We start from the raw sequence: 8,774 nt of genomic DNA, 5'->3' as shown, positions 1-8,774 counted from the left end.
ACAGTAAGCAATTTGATATGTTCTACATGTGCTATTATGAAGACATATTTCCATATTTGTTTCGATATTTGTCATATTATGGAATGACACCCATCACTAAAAAAAGCAAACTCATGAAGAAAATAAAGTAAAAAATGGTAGGCTTCACTCTATTCAAATCCCACCTGTTCTTTCTCTGGGAGTGGATAGTGTTTTTTATCATGAGTCCTTTGAATTGCCTTGGATCTTTGTATTGTGGAGAATAGCTAAGTCATTTACAATAGATCATAGTTCAATATTGCTTTTACTGTTTTATAATGTTCTCCTGATTCTGCTCACTTCACTTTGCATCAGTTCGAATAGGTCTTTCCAGATATAAAAAAAAATCATCCTGTTCCTCATTTCTTATAGCACAGTAATATTCCTTTAAAATCATAAACCACAACTTGTTCACCCATTCCCCAATTAATGGACATCCCCAAAATTTACAAATACTTGCCACCACAAAAAAGAGCTGAATTTTAGAATTCAGTCTTTTTGGAATCATCTTTCTTTATACTGATTAAAGCAAAGGCCAAAGCAAATTCCAATAAAAGACAAGCTGAAGATGGAGAAAAACGTTGACTATATCAGCTAACTTCCAATCAGTTGGAAGGAGTTATTAACTCTGAAAAATGAGAGATGGACAAAGGTAAAGTTCTTGACCTTTTCTTGGAGAAACGAAACTGATACAATGCAGTCATCACAACAGGGAGGCTGAGAAAGCCCCCCAGACTTCCTTATCTCATTGATATGTACCACAGTCTTTTAGCCAACTAGCAAGGAAAACCTGGCAGCCAAGCATAAAATTGGTTTTAGAAGTGTCGGAACTAGGAGAACCTTATACACAGAGACTGATACACTGTGGCACAACCAAATGTAATGGACTTCTATTAGCAGCAATTCAATGACCCAGAACAATTCTGAGAGACTTATGAGAAAGAAAACTATCCACATCCAGAGAAAGAACTGTGGGAGCAGAAACACAGAAGAAAAACAACTGCTTGATCACATGGGTTGATGGGAACATGATTGGGAATGTAGACTCTAAGCAATCACCCTAGTGCAAATATTAATAATATGGAAATAGGTCTTGATCAATGACACATGTAAAACCCAGTGGAATTGCTCGTTGGCTGTGGGAGGGGGTGGGAGGAGGGGAGGGAAAGAACATAAATTGTGTAACCATGGGAAAATATTCTAAATTAATTAATTACATACAGTTTCTCAAATAAAAAAAATGAAGAAACTAAAAAAAAAATAGAAGTGTCTGGCACTATACTAGGCAATTAATGAATATTGACTGACTAACAAGAGGCAAAGGGTAGAAACACCATTGCCTCACAAAACAGTCAACAGCTGCTAAAGAGAAAACTGTGCTATCTACTCTTCTTCCCCTTGTTCACCCTGAACCCCAAGTACCATCATATATAGATCATAAAACAAATAGAAAGAAGGGAAGATAATCACCTCCTGGGAAGAGGGGCAAGGTCCAGATTGAGAGCCAGACACTCATAAACAAAAGTTCAGGCTGAATCAGTACTAGGGTTTCTTTTGTATCCTAAGAGCCAAGGGACTTAGCTGAGTAGAAAACCAGAGATAAAGGCTGAAAAGTCAGTAATCAATTAGAAATAGAGATACAGGGCTAGTGGAGGAGTTACTAGTTCATCTGATTCAAGTTGTCTCCCCAGTGTCTCCACTTTACAGACAAGGAAACTGAGGCCAACAGAGGTTATGTAACTTGACCAAGGTCAAATAGCTAAGATGAGGCAAGATGAGAACTTGGATAGAATGCTGCACCTGGAGTCAGGAAGACCCAGGGCCAAATCTGGCATCAGATATTCAGTAGCTGTGTGACCCTGGACAAGTCACAAAAACTCTCTGTCTCAGTTTCTCCAACTGTAAAGTGAGGATAATTAAAGCATCTACCTTCCAAGGTTGTCATGAAAATTATGTGAAATAATATTTGTAAAGTACTTAGCACAGTGTCTGGAACACAGAAGGGATTATAAATGCTAGCTACTACTTCTACTCCTACTATAAGTCTAGCGTCCTACCCATGGCACCACTTGTTTTTATTCAGTCATTTTAGTTGTGTCCAACTTTTTTTGACCCTGTTTGGGGTTTTCTTGGCAGAGATACCAAAGTGGTTTGCCATTTTCTTCTCCAGTTCACTTTACAGATGAGGAAACTAAGGCTAATAGAATTAAGTGACTCGCCCTGGGTCACACAGAGAAGTAACTGAATCCAGATTTGAACTCGGATCTTTTTGCACCTAACTAAATAAACTATGTATGATGTATTACTCAATGTTAACACAACAACCTGGACTTTGAGAGATCATAACTAGAGTTTCTTCATCCTCTTTAGGACAGACTTCCCCTGTTAGTCTGATAGAATTAAGTCTACTAGCATTCAAAGCTAATATATTTAATATTATTATTATTATTCAGTTAGCATTGGAATGACAGAATAGGCTGAATGAACCACATTATCTTAGAGACAGAATCAAATGGCCAGCATGGACAAGATGGTGTCTTCAAATATTTTTCAAGTCACTTCCTCTATATTGCTACCTTTCCTCTTTCCTATTCTCTAATCCTTGGTCTTCAGGAGTCTACTTCCACAAAATATTTTACAACTTTCCTCTTTCTCCACTCATACAACCTTTATGTGAGTTCAGGCCCTCATCATCTCTTTCTTGGGCTGGTGCAAAGGCCTCCTGATTGGTCTCTCCACCTCTAGTCATTCCCTTCTCCATTTTGAAGCCGGTGATCTTCTAGGAAACAAACAAACTAACAACATACCTAACTATTTCACCCTGTCCTCATAAAATTAAAAAAAAAAGTTTTGTCTCTCCCTTCCTAATCTGGTTCCCACCTATCTTTACAGTTTGATTTCATATTGATTCTCCTTCACCTCTACTTCATATTCTACTGGGGAATTGTTGCTATTCATTGGTAGAGGGCATTTCCTCTACTGAATTCCTTATGCCAATAAATGTATTAGTCTAACTGAAAATATCATGTGCTCATCTCTTTTACAGGGTAATCTCCCACTTCCCAACCCCTGCTTTTTTCTCCTTTAACCACTTAACTGATATTGTCAGACTTTTCACGATCATAGTAACTCTTCCTTTTTGCCTATGTGCCTTTTAAAATAGAGTAGCCAGAATGGAACACAATATTTCAGAGAGTCTGGCCAGGGAAATGAAACTATCCCAGCCCTTGTGTTGGAAACTATACTCCTATTAATGATGTTTGAACTAGTTTTTTCAGCTCTCACATCACACTGTTGATTCATATCAATTTTTCAGTCAAGATTTTCTCCCAAAGATGGTTGTCCTACTTCACCTAGACACTCTTAAACTTGGGTAGTTGATTTTTTGAGCCAAAATGCAATAGTTTACATTTATCCCTATTTTGTTTTGTGTCTAGTATTGGATCATCTCGGAAGAATTTCTTCTTATACCTCTGCAATCACTCTAGGGCTACCTGCATGGGAAAATAGAAAGAAAGAATATTAGCTTTTGAGTCATATATATAAGAATATTCAAAATATATACCCTAAAAGTCTTAATAACAATAATTGAAGTTATAGTTCCCTGGGAAAAATGTTGATTTCAAGATCCAATAGAGACATTCAGAAAGGAGTAAAAATGGATACCAATCCTCTCCATACCCCTCAGATCTTTTTTTTTTAAACCTTATCTTTTTTTTAAGTGCCAAAGAGAATCTTATCTAATTAGCCAGAGGACTAACCCTAGATTATTAACAAGGCAGTTTAAGCTTTGGTAACTGAATATCTGGATTTAATTCCTTATATCAGATGTGCTCAGCATAAGAAGGGCTATGGATTGTATATAAAAATATTTTTCAAAACCCTTTTGAACTTCCAACCTTGACTGTGTCCATACCATCTCAATCTACCTGCCAATCAGAAGCACCCTGGAGAACTGGGTTTTCTCTTTATCTACACTGGTAAATGATTAAATAGCTCTTCTGTTGAGAGGGAGATGATTAACCACCTGGGAGATTTCAGAAAGTTCTTTGAGGGTGGTCTGATGAATAGGGTGGCTGGCCATGGCCAAAGCTTCCTTCAAGGTCTCTGGGCTGCTGCCCACAGATCTGAGAGATGACACTGGCCAACGATGAAGCAAATACTGTGCTGGAGGGCTCCTCATCCATGGGGAGCGGGTGGGTGGAGAGGATGTGCCAATGATGGGGGAGGAGACACACAGTAAGAAATGTCTAAAAGAGACCATTTTATCCAGGCCTGAGGACAGAGTGGAAAAAATAAATTAGGCTTCAAAAATTCCACTGACCCAGCAAAACCTGCATTGAGCTCAACCACAACTGACCGACCTCACTCTTTTTCCCCTAGTGTCTTTCAAAATTCTGCCAGAATGCCACAGACTTCTTGGGGGGTGGCATGGGATAGGCTTCTCAGGGGGCAACAGACTTGGGAGGGAGAAGGCCCTTGTAAATATTGGCTTCAAAATACAGAATTTAGAATCCCCAGTGAATACTTGCATTCCTCATTCTCTCCTGATGCTCCCCATCCTCTTAGACTAAGTGATCAATATCCCTACTTTGTTTCAGATGCTCTCTAAGTTTCCCCACAGATGTGAGGGCCAGACTAGAAGGAAAGACCAGGGGAGGAACTTCCATTCTTAGGGATGCAGTCCACTTGTTCATTGGTCCACCCTAATAACTTTCCCAGAGACAAATCAATTAATCAAAAAGCATTTCTTTTTTTTTTGTTAGTAGATTTTTATTGCTATGTTTTGTCTTTATATTACCTGGTTTCCTCATGTATCCCTCTCTCTTCCCAAAGAGTGATCCTTATAACAAAGAAAACTCAGAAAAAAGAAAACAAAGAAAACTCAGAAAAAATCTCACTTTAGATATAATATTCTGCACCTGCAAAAGAGGGGGAAGTACCCACTAAGGCTTTTTTGATGTTTTTAAAACATACATTTTTATTGTTTTGTGTTATTCCCCCAGTTACATTGTTGTGGTTATAGTATATATTATTTTCATGATTCTGTTTATTTCACTTTGCATTAGTTTATGTCTTTCCATATTTCTCTATATTCATCATTTTTATAGCACAATAATTATATTTGTATATCACAATATGTTTACTCATTCCCTAATCTCTGTGCACCTATCTACTTTGATTCCAGTTCTTTGCAACTATAAAAAAATGTTGCTATAAATATTTTGTGGTTTATAGAGCCTTTATTTTTGTCAGTGACCTCCTTGGCATATATGCTTCAAAGTGGAATCTCTGGGCCAAATTTCATAATATTTCAGCCACCTTATTTGCATAATTCTAAATTGTTTTCCAAAGTGGTTGTATTAATTTACAACTCCACCAACAATGCATTAGTGTGCCTGTCTTTCCATATCTCCCCCAATATTGAATTTTCTCACTTCTTCCATTTGACAAATATTTTGCGTATGAAGTGAAACTCTGGAGTTTCAACAAGTTCGTTCTCAATTGACCTTAACCAAAATCATTAAATTTCTCTTATCCCTCATATTCTTTCAGAAAATTGATATTCTTCATTAGAAGGTTCTATCCTCCTGTCTTCTAAATGTTTTTCATTTAGTTCAGGGAGTAACAGTAAGATCCTATGTTTCTTAATCTAAAAGATGAGATAGTTTGACACTGAGTGAAGTAAACACAACATTTTATACTACAATATCAACATTGTAGAAATGAACAATTTAGAAAGACTTAAGAACGCTGATCATTTGCAATTCCCAAGAATGCTACCCTTCCTGACACAGAGTTAATGCACTAATCTGCAGAACATGAAAAGGCCAATATAGGAACTAACTACTTTTATTTGCTACAAGGGCTTAAATGTTCTTTTTTCTAGTGTGGGTAGGAAGATGGAAGAAGAAAAATATAAATGCTTGATTTTAATGAAGGATTTGGATGAAATGATCCATAATGTCCCTTCCATCTCATTCAGAGATGCTATAATCCTATCTTCCTGAATTCCAATGAAGCAATTTGGCACTTATTAAGCATCTGCTATTTTCCAGGTAGACAGCTGGGTGGCCCAGTGGATTGAGTGCCAGACATCATTCATGAAGACATCAATTTTAAGTATACCCTCAGACACTTACTAACTGCATGTCTCCAGGCAAGTCATTTATACCTTTACCTCAGTTTTCTCATCTGTAAAATAATCTGGAGAAGGAAATGGCAAACCACTCCAGTGTCTTAGCCAAAAAATCCCTAAAGGGAGTCGTGAAAAATGAGAACTGACTGAAATGACTGAACAACAACAACATGTGCCAGGTATTATGCTAGATTGAAAAGACAAAAGTGAAGCAGTTCCTGCTCCAAGAAGCTTGGCCAGAAGATAGGCTCCTTCTCTGGAATAAGGTTGTGGAAAGAATATGTTGGTCTTGGAGTTAGAAGACCTGAATTTGAGACCTATCCTTGGCATTTAGTAGCTTTGAGACCTTGACCAAATGAAGTAATATTCATTAGAGTCCTCGGCACAGTACCTGGCACATGGGGTCAATAAATTCTTGTTCCCTTCTTCTTTCCCCTTGGGCAAATCATTAAGCCTCTCTAATCCTTAGTTTCCTCATTCAGAAAATGGGAATAACTACACTCCCTGCTATCTTCTTCTCAGGGTTTTGAGTAGAACACTTTGTAAACCTTAATGTGCTATACACAGATGGAAGTTGTCAAGATTTAGAGTCAGAAGACATGGGTTCAAATCTTGGGAAGTCTTTGTATTTCCAGTGCTTTGGACATGGCTGAGGCTTAATAAATGCCAGGTCAGACTAGACCGACTTAGTTATATGGCTTTGTTTAAATCATTACCCTTTTCTGATCCTGAGTTTCCCCTTTGTGAGATGGTGAGAATAGTACTCATAACTCTCCCTCAAGTTTGTGGGGGAATAAAAGCATGTTGCAAATCTTAGAGCCTAAAACAAGGGTCTAGTGAAAAAAGAACACTAGATTTAGAGACAGAAGGCTTGAATTCAAATCTTGACAACATTTTGCCTTCCCAACACTCAGCACAGAGCCTTTTACATTTGGCAGTTGGAGTGGGAAAGGGACTAGACCCAGGATTTCATTGGAGTGGGGAACTCCCAGTAAACACATTCCCTCTATCAATGTGATAGACCAGCAACTGCTTTGTGACTTTGAGTCATAGAAAGTTGCCAGGGGCTACTGAGAGTTCTGGAATCATTCTGTTAAAAGGTATGGAAAGGTTCTTACACGCCACTTGCTCCAACTCATTTTTTAAAGATGAGGCAATTGAGAACCCAGGAAGTTAAGTGACTTCCAGGATCATAGGACTATAATGTATTAAAGCCAGAATTTGAACCCAAGTTTTCCATCTCCAAGACCAGCTTCTAATAGATTCATGTTGTTGTTCAATCTTTTCAGGCATGTCCAAGTCTCCATGACCCCATTCTTGGTTGAGATACTAGAGTGGTTTGACATTTTCTTCTTTGGCTCATTTGACAGATGAGGAAACTGAGACTAACAGGGTTAAGTGACTTGCCCAGGGCCATAAATCTAGGAAGTATATGAGTTCAAGTTTGCACTCAAGAGACTCCAGGGCTGGTACTCTACCCACTGCACTACCTAATGACTGCTCATAATGACTCCTCATGCCCTGGACTTTTTATGCCCTAGGCAACTGGGGATCTACTTCAGTGGTTCAGTCTTTAGTCCCCTGTGTCCATCAAAATCTTGATGTTTTCATTGCTTTTTAAAAGAAAAATTATTTATGCATAAATGCTAGAGGCTTTATTTAGTAGATGTTGCAAACATACACATTGGTCCTACCACAAAGAGGGTTACAGACACAGGAAGAGGGCTGCTTGGATGGGTGAGAAGCCTTTGATTTTCTGAGGTCACTGGAGCCATACTGAAAACAGTTAAATACATTAAAGCTTAGTCTCGAAGACTATAAATTGAAATTGTGGAAAATGTAAGTTCCTATACCACCATTGCCTTCTTCAGTGATTCCAGTGGAAACATCAGTCCCATATGCTTCACAGATGTAAATAATAGGAAAGAATCCAGAGATACATTTTCGCTCAGGATGTGAAAGGAGATGAGAGAGGTGAGAAGAGAAGGGAGACAGCTCTCCAGGAACTTGGTGCTTGGGGCTGAGACTATCTAAAGAGCAGAGAGGATAAACATCTGAGCCAGAATGCCACCTCAGGGACTTATTCACTGTGAGATCCAGGGCAAGTCATAACTTCACTAAAACTATTTCTTTATCTGTAAAATGGAGATAATAATCACTGTAGTACTAACCCCATGAGCTTATTATGAAGGTCAAAGGATATCAAGGGGATCACAGTTTGAGAGCTGTAAGAGACCTCAGAAGCCATGTAGCTCAACTTACTTATTTGACAGATGAGGAAACTGAGGTCTACAGAGATTGTGATTTGCTCAAGGTTATAATAATGTATATAAGATATTATATTTGTGTTTGTTATTATAATTATTATGGATTAGACTTGTGATTTCAATGGCTGGGAGAACTCCCAGATGAGGGTACTCATATGATAGACTCTACATGGCGGACGAATATAGATGAGTATTTTATTCACAAGTTAGTGAATTGCCTAGAGCAGGGGTCGGCAACCTTTTTGGCCGTGAGAGCCATAAACGCCACATTTTTTAAAATGTAATTTTGTGAGAGCCATACAGTGCTCACAGTGCCGCTCCTGTAACAGCGCCTGAAAAAAAACCTGACT

The sequence above is a fragment of the Gracilinanus agilis genome, chromosome 4, assembly GCF_016433145.1.
Source record: "Gracilinanus agilis isolate LMUSP501 chromosome 4, AgileGrace, whole genome shotgun sequence".
Lineage (NCBI taxonomy): Eukaryota > Metazoa > Chordata > Mammalia > Didelphimorphia > Didelphidae > Gracilinanus > Gracilinanus agilis.
This window is presented reverse-complemented; position numbering follows the sequence as displayed.